This window comes from Triticum aestivum, chromosome 7B, assembly GCF_018294505.1.
Source record: "Triticum aestivum cultivar Chinese Spring chromosome 7B, IWGSC CS RefSeq v2.1, whole genome shotgun sequence".
Taxonomy (NCBI): Eukaryota; Viridiplantae; Streptophyta; class Magnoliopsida; order Poales; family Poaceae; genus Triticum; species Triticum aestivum.
In genome coordinates this window covers 512836387-512846371 of record NC_057813.1, presented here as the reverse complement: position 1 = coordinate 512846371, position 9985 = coordinate 512836387, and positions in this window count along the sequence as shown.

The window sequence follows — 9985 nt, the reverse complement described above, 5'->3', positions numbered from 1 at the left end:
GCATAGCACAAGATCGTGTAGTTCGTTTGCTAGAGCTTTTCCAATGTCAAGTATCTTTTCCTTAGACCATGAGATCGTGTAACTCCCGGATACCGTAGGAGTGCTTTGGGTGTAACAAACGTCACAACGTAACTGGGTGGCTATAAAGGTGCACTACAGGTATCTCCGAAAGTGTCTGTTGGGTTGACACGGATCGAGACTGGGATTTGTCACTCCGTATGATGGAGAGGTATCTCTGGGCCCACTCGGTAATGCATCATCATAATGAGCTCAAAGTGACCAAGTGTCTGGTCACGGGATCATGCATTACGGTACGAGTAAAGTGACTTGCCGGTAACGAGATTGAACAACGTATTGGGATACCGACGATCGAATCTCGGGCAAGTAACGTACCGATTGACAAAGGGAATTGTATACGGGGTTGCTTAAATCCTCGACATCGTGGTTCATCCGATGAGATCATCGAGGAGCATGTGGGAGCCAACATGGGTATCCAGATCCCGCTGTTGGTTATTGACCGGAGAGCCGTCTCGGTCATGTCTACATGTCTCCCGAACCCGTAGGGTCTACACACTTAAGGTTCGGTGACGCTAGGGTTGTAAATATATTAGTATGCAGCAAACCGAAAGTTGTTCGGAGTCTCGGATGAGATCCCGGATGTCACGAGGAGTTCCGAAATGGTCCGGAGGTAAAGAATTATATATGGGAAGTCGAGTTTCAGCCATCGGGAAAGTTTCGGGGTTCACCGGTATTGTACCGGGACCACCGGAAGGGTCCCGGGGGTCCACCGGGTGGGGCCACCTATCCCGGAGGGCCCCATGGGCTGAAGTGGGAGGGGAACTAGCCCCTAGTGGGCTGGTGTGCCCCCCTGGGGCCCCCTCTACGCCTAGGGTTGGGAACCCTAGGGGAGGGGGCGCCTCCACTTGCCTTGGGGGGCAAGTTCCCCCCTTGGCCGCCCCCCCCTAGGAGATCCCATCTCCTAGGGCCGACGCCCCCCCTGGGGTCCCTATATAAAGAGGGGGGTGGGAGGGCAGCCGCACCCTGACACCTGACGCCTCCCTTCCCCCCTTGCTACACCTCTTCCTCCCGTAGTCGCTTGGCAAAGCCCTGCCGGATCCCTTCTGCATCCACCACCACGCCGTCGTGCTGCTGGATCTTCATCAACCTCTCCTTCCCCCTTGCTGGATCAAGAAGGAGGAGACGTCACACTGACCGTACATGTGTTGAACGCGGAGGTGTCGTCCGTTCGGCGCTAGGATCTCCAGTGATTTGGATCACGACGAGTACGACTCCCTCAACCCCGTTCTCTTGAACGCTTCCGCTCATGATCTACAAGGGTATGTAGATGCACTCCTCTATCTCGTTGCTAGATGAACTCATAGATTGATCTTGGTGAACGTAGGAATTTTTTTATTTTATGCAACGTTCCCCAACAGTGGCATCATGAGCTAGGTCTATGCGTAGTTCTCTATTGCACGAGTAGAACACAAATCTGTTGTGGGCGTAGATGTTGTCAACTTTCTTGCCACTACTAGTCTTATTTTGCTTCAGCGGTATTGTGGGATGAAGCGGCCTGGACCGACCTTACACGTACGCTTACGTGAGACAGGTTCCACCGACTGACATGCACTAGTTGCATAAGGTGGCTAGCGGGTGTCTGTCTCTCCCACTTTAGTTGGAGCAAATTCGATGAAAAGGGTCCTTATGAAGGTAAATAGAAGTTGACAAATCACGTTGTGGTTATTCGTAGGTAAGAAAACGTTCTTGCTAGAACCCTTTTGCAGCCACGTAAAAGATGCAACAACAATTAGAGGACGTCTAACTTGTTTTTGCAGCAATTGCTTTCTGATGTGATATGGCCAAAAGTTGTGATGAATGATGAATGATATATTGTGATGTATGAGATCATGTTCTTGTAATAGGAATCACGACTTGCATGTCGATGAGTATGACAACCGGCAGGAGCCATAGGAGTTGTCTTAATTATCGTATGACCTGCGTGTCAATGATTCAACGCCATGTAATTACTTTACTTTATTGCTAAACTGTTAGCCATAGTAGTAGAAGTAATAGTTGGCGAGCAACTTCATGGAGACACGATGATGGAGATCATGATGATGGAGATCATGGTGTCATGCCGGTGACGAAGATGATCATGGAGCCCCGAAGATGGAGATCAAAGGAGCTATATGATATTGGCCATATCATGTCACTACTATATAATTGCATGTGATGTTTATTATGTTTATGCATCTTGTTTACTTAGAACGACGGTAGTAAATAAGATGATCCCTTATAATAATTTCAAGAAAGTGTTCCCCCTAACTCTGCGCCGTTGCTAAAGTTCGTCGTTTCGAAGCACCACATGATGATCGGGTGTGATAGATTCCTACGTTCACATACAACAGGTGTAAGACCGTTTTACACATGCAAAAACACTTAGGTTAACTTGACGAGCCTAGCATGTACAGACATGGCCTCGAAACACAGAGACCGAAAGGTCGAACATGAGTCGTATGGAAGATACGATCAACATGGAGATGTTCACCGATGATGACTAGTCCGTCTCACGTGATGATCGGACACGGCCTAGTCGACTCGGATCATGTAACACTTAGATGACTAGAGGGATGTCAAATCTGAGTGGGAGTTCATTAAATAATTTGATTAGATAAACTTAATTATCATGAACTTAGTCTAAAATCTTTGCAAATATGTCTTGTATATCAAATGGCCAACGCTCATGTCAACATGAACTTCAACGCGTTCCTAGAGAAAACCAAGCTGAAAGATGATGGCGGCAACTATACGGACTGGGTCCGGAACCTGAGGATCATCCTCATAGCTGCCAAGAAAGCATATGTCCTAGAAGGACCGCTAGGTGAAGCACCCATCCCAGAGAACCAAGACGTTATGAACGCTTGGCAGTCACGTGCTGATGATTACTCCCTCGTTCAGTGCGGCATGCTTTACAGCTTAGAACCGGGGCTCCAAAAGCGTTTTGAGCAACACGGAGCATATGAGATGTTCGAGAGATATGAAGTCTCCGACAAGTTCTATAGTTGTAAGATGGAGGAAAATAGTTCTGTCAGTGAGCACATACTCAAAATGTCTGGGTTGCACAACCGCCTGTCCCAGCTGGACATTAACCTCCCGGACGAGGTGGTCATTGACATAATCCTTCAATCGCTCCCACCGAGCTACAAGAGCTTTATGATGAACTACAATATGCAGGGGATGGTGAAAACTATTCCTGAAGTATTTTCAATGCTGAAGTCGACAGAGGTAGAAATCAAGAAAGAACATCAAGTGTTGATGGTCAATAAAACCACCAAGTTCAAGAAGGGTAAGGGTAACAAGAACTTCAAGAAGGACGGCAAAGATGTTGCCGCGCCCGGTAAGCCAGTTGCCGGGAAGAAGTCAAGGAATGGACCCAGCCTGAGACTGAGTGCTTTTATTGCAAAGGGAAGGGTCACTGGAAGCGGAACTGCCCCAAATACTTAGCGTACAAGAAGGCCGGCAACACTAAAGGTATATGTCATATACATGTAATTGATGTGTACCTTACCAGTATTCGTAGTAACTCCTGGGTATTTGATACCGGTGCTGTTGCTCATATTTGTAACTCACAGCAGAAGCTGCGGAATAAGCAGAGACTGGCGAAGGACGAGGTGACGATGCGCGTCGGGAATAGTTCCAAGGTCGATGTGATCGCCGTCGGCACGCTACCTCTACATTTACCCACGGGGTTAGTTTTAAACCTCAATAATTGTTATTTAGTGCCAAGTTTGAGCATGAACATTGTATCTGGATCTTGTTTAATGCGAGATGGCTACTCATTTAAATCCGAGAATAATGGTTGTTCTATTTATATGAGAGATATGTTTTATGGTCATGCCCCGATGGTCAATGGTTTATTCTTAATGAATCTCAAACGTAATATTACACATATTCATAGTGTGAATACCAAAATATGTAAAGTTGATAATGATAGTCCCACATACTTGTGGCACTGCCGCCTTGGTCACATTGGTGTCAAGCGCATGAAGAAGCTCCATGCTGATGGACTTTTAGAGTCTCTTGATTATGAATCATTTGACACATGCGAACTATGCCTTACGGGCAAAATGACCAAGACTCCGTTCTCCGGAACAATGGAGCGAGCAACCAACTTGGGAAATCATACATACCGATGTGTGCGGTCCAATGAGCGTTGAGGCTCGTGGAGGATATCGTTATGTTCTCACTCTCACTGATGACTTGAGTAGATATGGGTATGTCTACTTGATGAAACACAAGTCTGAGACCTTTGAAAAGTCTAATGAATCTCAGAATGAGGTAGAGAATCAACGTGACCAAAAGATAAAATTCTTACGATCAGATCGTGGAGGAGAATATTTAAGTCACGAATTTGGTACACACTTAAGGAAATGTGGAATCGTTTCACAACTCACACTGCCTGGAACACCTCAGCGTAACGGTGTGTCCGAACGTCGTAATCGCACTCTATTGGATATGGTGCGATCTATGATGTCTCTTACCGATTTACCGCTATCATTTTGGGGATACGCTCTAGAGACAGCTACATTCACTTTAAATAGGGCTCCGTCTAAATCCGTTGAGACGACACCGTATGAATTATGGTTTGGGAAGAAACCTAAGTTGTCGTTTCTAAAAGTTTGGGGATGCGATGCTTATGTCAAGAAACTTCAACCTGAAAAGCTCGAACCCAAGTCCCTAAGGAAACCATTGGGTATACTACCTTAGATCCGAAGGCAAGATCTTTGTTGCCAAGAACGGATCCTTTCTGGAAAAAGAGTTTCTCTCAAAAGGAGTAAGTGGGAGGAAAGTAGAACTCGATGAAGTACTACCTCTTGAACCGGAAAGTAGTGCGACTCAGGAAAATGTTCCTGTGGTGCCTACACCGACTGGAGAGGAAATTAATGATGATGATCAAGGTACTTCGGATCAAGTTGCTACTGAACTTCGTAGGTCCACAAGGACACGTTCCACACCAGAGTGGTATGGCAACCCTATCCTGGAAATCATGTTGTTAGACAACGGTGAACCGTCGAACTATAAAGAAGTGATGGCGGGCCCAGATTCCAACAAATGGCTTGAAGCCATGCAATCCGAGATAGAAACCATGTATGAAAACAAAGTGTGGACTTTGACAGACTTGCCCGATGATCGGCGAGCGATAGAAAACAAATGGATCTTTAAGAAGAAGACGGACGCGGATGGTAATGTTACCATCTATAAAGCTCGACTTGTCGCTAAGGGTTATTGGCAAGTTCAAGGGGTTGACTACGATGAGACTTTCTCTCCTGTAGCGAAGCTGAAGTCCGTCCGAATCATGTTAGCAATTGCTGCATACTATGCTTATGAGATATGGCAGATGGACGTCAAAACGGCATTCCTTAACGGCTATCTTAAGGAAGAACTGTATATGATGCAGCCGGAGGGTTTTGTCGAACCTAAGAATGCTAACAAGGTATGCAAGCTCCAGCGATCCATTTATGGGCTGGTGCAAGCATCTCGGAGTTGGAACATTTGCTTTGATGAGATGATCAAAGCGTTTGGGTTTATGCAGACTTATGGAGAAGCCTGCGTTTACAAGAAAGTGAGTGGGAGCTCTGTAGCATTTCTCATATTATATGTAGATGACATACTTTTGATGGGAAATGATATAGAACTTTTGGACAGCATTAAGGCCTACTTGAATAAGTGTTTTTCAATGAAGGACCTTGGAGAAGCTGCTTACATATTAGGCATCAAGATCTATAGGGATAGATCGAGACGCCTCATAGGTCTTTCACAAAGCACATACCTTGATAAGATATTGAAGAAGTTCAAAATGGATCAGTCCAAGAAAGGGTTCTTGCCTGTATTGCAAGGTGTGAGATTGAGCTCGGCTCAATGCCCGACCACGGCAAAAGATAAAGAAGAGATGAATGTCATCCCCTATGCCTCAGCCATAGGATCTATTATGTATGCCATGCTGTGTACCAGACCTGATGTAAACCTTGCCGTAAGTTTGGTAGGAAGGTACCAAAGTAATCCCGGCAAGGAACACTGGACAGCGGTCAAGAATATCCAGAAGTACCTGAAAAGGACAAAGGACATGTTTCTCGTTTATGGAGGTGACGAAGAGCTCGTCGTAAAGGGTTACGTCGATGCTAGCTTCGACACAAATCTGGATGACTCTAAGTCACAAACCGGATACGTGTATATGTTGAATCGTGGAGCAATAAGCTGGTGTAGTTGCAAGCAGAGCGTCGTGGCGGGATCTACATGTGAAGCGGAGTACATGGCAGCCTCGGAGGCAGCACATGAAGATATATGGATGAAGGAGTTCATCACCGACCTAGGAGTCATACCCAATGCGTCGGGGACAATCACTCTCTTCTGTGACAACACTGGAGCTATTGCCCTTGCCAAGGAGCCCAGGTTTCACAAGAAGACCGTGCACATCAAGCGTCGTTTCAACTCCATCCGTGAAAATGTTCAAGATGGAGACATAGATATTTGCAAAGTACATACGGATCTGAATGTCGCAGATCCATTGACTAAACCTCTTCCGCGAGCAAAACATGATCAACACCAGACTCTATGGGTGTTCGATTCATCACAATGTAACTAGAATATTGACTCTAGTGCAAGTGGGAGACTGTTGTAAATATGCCCTAGAGGCAATAATAAAAGGATTATTATTATATTTCCTTGTTCATGATAATTGTCTTTTATTCATGCTATAATTGTATTATCCAGAAATCGTAATACACGTGTGAATACATAGACCACAACATGTCCCTAGTGAGCCTCTAGTTGACTAGCTCGTTGATCAACAGATAGTCATGGTTTCCTTACTATGGACATTGGATGTCATTGATAACGGGATCACATCATTAGGAGAATGATGTGATGGACAAGACCCAATCCTAAGCATAGCACAAGATCGTGTAGCTCGTTTGCTAGAGCTTTTCCAATGTCAAGTATCTTTTCCTTAGACCATGAGATCGTGTAACTCCCGGATACCGTAGGAGTGCTTTGGGTGTACCAAACGTCACAACATAACTGGGTGGCTATAAAGGTGCACTACAGGTATCTCCGAAAGTGTTTGTTGGGTTGACACGGATCGAGACTGGGATTTGTCACTCCGTATGACGGAGAGGTATCTCTGGGCCCACTCGGTAATGCATCATCATAATGAGCTCAAAGTGACCAAGTGTCTGGTCACGGGATCATGCATTACGGTACGAGTAAAGTGACTTGCCGGTAACGAGATTGAACGAGGTATTGGGATACCGACGATCGAATCTCGGGCAAGTAACGTACCAATTGACAAAGGGAATTGTATACGGGGTTGCTTAAATCCTCGACATCGTGGTTCATTCGATGAGATCATCGAGGAGCATGTGGGAGCCAACATGGGTATCCAGATCCTGCTGTTGGTTATTGACCGGAGAGCCGTCTCGGTCATGTCTACATGTCTCCCGAACCCGTAGGGTCTACACACTTAAGGTTCGGTGACGCTAGGGTTGTAGATATATTAGTATGCAGCAAACCGAAAGTTGTTCAAAGTCCCGGATGAGATCCCGGACGTCACGAGGAGTTCCGGAATGGTCCGGAGGTAAAGAATTATATATGGGAAGTCGAGTTTCGGCCATCGGGAAAGTTTCGGGGTTCACCGGTATTGTACCGGGACCACCAGAAGGGTCCCGGGGGTCCATCGGGTGGGGCCACCTATCCCGGAGGGCCCCATGGGCTGAAGTGGGAGGGGAACCAGCCCCTAGTGCGCTGGTGCGCCCCCTGGCCCCCCCTCTGCGCCTAGGGTTGGGAACCGTAGGGGAGGGGGCGCCTCCACTTGCCTTGGGGGGCAAGTTCCCCCCTTGGCCGCCGCCCCACTAGGAGATCCCATCTCCTAGGGTCGGCGCCCTCCCTGGGGTCCCTATATAAAGTGGGGGGTGGGAGGGCAGCCGCGCCCTGACACCTGGCGCCTCCCTTCCCCCCTTGCTACACCTCTTCCTCCCGTAGTCGCTTGGCGAAGCCCTGCCGGATCCCTGCTGCATCCACCACCACGCCGTCATGATGTTGGATCTTCATCAACCTCTCCTTCCCCCTTGCTGGATCAAGAAGGAGGAGACGTCATGCTGACCGTACGTGTGTTGAACGCGGAGGTGCTGTTCGTTCGGCGCTAGGATCTCCGGTGATTTGGATCACGACGAGTACGACTCCCTCAACCCCGTTCTCTTGAACGCTTCCGCTCGCGATCTACAAGGGTATGTAGATGCACTCCTCTCTCTCGTTGCTAGATGAACTCATAGATTGATCTTGGTGAACGTAGAATTTTTATTATTTTATGCAACGTTCCCCAACACGCCGAAGGGGACCCGGTACCCGTACTCAATTGAGCCGGCGTCGGGGCCCCAGCCTGCGTCATCAATGTAGAGGTTGCTGCGACGACTCTTGGTCATCCGGCCCACAGCGTATCCCTTGAGCCCTTCGAAGCTGCCCTTCAAGAACTCAAATCCACCATGCGCTGGCCCCACGGTGGACGCCAACTGTCGTGGAATTGTCACGTCAGATGTCCTAGCGTAAGGACTTAGTCGTGGAGCCATCGCAACTAGGAAGCTTAAAGGGTTAAACGGGACAAAGGACACGAGGTTTATACTGGTTCGGCCCCTTGCGGTGAAGGTAAAAGCCTACGATCCAGTTTTGGGTGGGATTGCTTATGTCTCGATAACCAGGGAGCGAATTCGCTTGACCTAGTTCTCGGTCTGATGTTACTTGCCCTGAACCGCCGCCGGGTCATCCTTTTATATACAGAGGTTGACGCCCAGCGGCTCACAGAGCCCCGGCCGGTTCATAAATAGTGTCCGGCTCGGTCTCTCTCTATTCCTGTCTTACAATACAAGTTATACATACATGACGATTTATCTCTAAACCGCCATCTTCAAGTGTCTTCAGTGGGCTTCGTCATAGGTGTGACTCGGCCCCTCTTGGCCGGGTCATGCCTAATAGTTATATCCCCAACACTATTAAAACTTTTGTTTCACATAAATTTTTATTGAGATTTTTTGAAATTTTGAAATTTTCTTGTAGTTTAACTGTTCATCGAGCTCACATGAGTAAGCTCTAGATTAGAACAGCACTTTGGGAGGAAAGGATCGTTCAGTCATCCGTTGGGATCACGGTATATGGCGGCGGCTTTCTCTCCCACCTCTGGCTCTCTTCTCTGATCTCTTTCTTGCTTGTTCGTGTATCCAGCTACCCCAGATTCTTGTTCGAGTAATTCCTATGCCCAACTCTCTGTAATCGTACTTTGGAGTGTTTAATGGAGAGGGGTGCTCTAAGTTGTACTACTACTAGCGATCAGTTACTTGCCAGTCAATTCCGCCAGAGTGGGAAATGATTGAGAGCGTGCGTATATATCATGACACCACTGATCCGCGGAATTAGGAGGACCAACTGATGGACCATCCATGCGCTACAGAACAGGCAGAGAGGATAAAGTTTTTTTTGAAACGGAGGCAAAAAATTTGCCTCATATATTAAATGAGGAGGAGAAAGAGTTTGTTACAACATAGTGCCAAGAAACGGCATGGCAATTACTCTCGCAATAAGAAAGACCCTAGATTTTTCGCCCCGGCTTTAACCCAAAGGTTGGACTCTTCGATCACATTGTTTAGCAAGACATGCGGAGGGGCACTCTTGTGTCTAAACACCCTTGCATTACGCTCATTCCAGATCACCCATGAAACCAACATGGTTATCGAAGCCTTCGCTTTTCGGTTGGCGGTGCCCTCGGTGCTCAAACTCGCCCACCATTCCTTGATGGAGTCGTACAAGTGCCATGCGGACGTGTCCACGTCGTGGATGCAGAGCTTCTGAATCACCATGTTCTAGAGCATGAGGGTGAAGCGGCATCTGAAGAATAGATGGGGACCGCATTCCTGCACCCCTCTGCACAAGGGACAAGGGC